The sequence below is a fragment of the Heterodontus francisci genome, unplaced genomic scaffold (assembly GCF_036365525.1).
Source record: "Heterodontus francisci isolate sHetFra1 unplaced genomic scaffold, sHetFra1.hap1 HAP1_SCAFFOLD_267, whole genome shotgun sequence".
Lineage (NCBI taxonomy): Eukaryota > Metazoa > Chordata > Chondrichthyes > Heterodontiformes > Heterodontidae > Heterodontus > Heterodontus francisci.
Window position 1 is genome coordinate 607,349 of NW_027140560.1, and position 1,306 is coordinate 608,654.

Consider the following 1,306-nt stretch of genomic DNA (forward strand, 5'->3'; position numbering starts at 1 on the left):
AAAACAAGGATGAGAATTGAAAAATCAAGATATTGCTTGACAGAGAGGCAATGTAGGTCAGTCCGTCGGGGCGTGTTAGGGGAACGGGACTTGGTGTGTGTTCATGTAGGTCAGTGAGAACAGGAGTGATAAGGGAAAGGGTCTTGATTTGAAATAATGAAGGTCGGTGAGTACAGGAAATGATAGTGGAACAGGACTTGGTGTGTGTTCATGCAGGTAAGTGAGAACAGGGGTGATAATGGAACGGGATTTGGTCCTTGTTAATGTCGGTTAGTGAGGACAGGGATGATAGAGGAACGGGACTTGGTTTGAAATAGTACAGGTCAGTGCGCACTGGGGTGATAGAGGAACAGAGCTTGGTATGTGCTGATGTTGCTTGGTGAGTAGAGGGGTGATAGAAGAATGGGACACGGTGTCAGATAATATCGGTACAGCGGTTATAGAGGCAAGTGAATAGGTATTTGGCAATCTAGGTCAGTGATTGCAGGAGGCGATAGGGCAACAGGATTTGGTGTGTGTTAATGTAGGTCTGTGAGTACAGGCGTGAGAGGGGAATTGAATTTGGTGTGTGTTAATGCAGGTCAGTGAGTACACGGGGCGGTAGGGGAACGGGACTTGGCGTGTGTTAATATAGGTCAGTGAGTAAAGGCGTGAGAGGAGAACGGGACTTGGTGTGTGTTAATGTCGGCCCGTAAGTACACGGGTGACAATGGAAAGGGACTTGTTTGTTTGAATGTAGGTCTGTGGTTACATTGGGTGATGGGGAACGGGAACTGGTGCGTGTTCCTGTAGATACGAGAACAGGACATGGTTTGTTTTTATGTAGGTGAGTGACTACACGGGTGACAGTGGAACAGGACTTGGTGTGTGCGAATTAGAACTAGAATTAGAATTAGAACATTCCAGCACAGTACAGGCCCTTCGGCCCTTGATGTTGCGCCGACCTGTGAAACCATCTGACCTACACTATTCCATTTTCATCCATATGTCTATCCAATGACCACTTAAATGCCCTTAAAGTTGGCGAGTCTACTACTGTTGCAGGCAGGGCGTTCCACGCCCCTACTACTCTCTGAGTAAAGAAACTACCTCTGACATCTGTCCTATAGCTATCACCCCTCAACTTAAAGCTATGTCCCCTCGTGTTTGCCATCACCATCCGAGGAAAAAGACTCTCACTATCCACCCTATCTAACCCTCAGATTATCTTATATATCTCTATTAAGTCACCTCTCCTCCTCCTTCTCTCCAACGAAAACAACCTCAAGTCCCTCAGCCTTTGCTCGTAAGACCTTCCCTCCATACC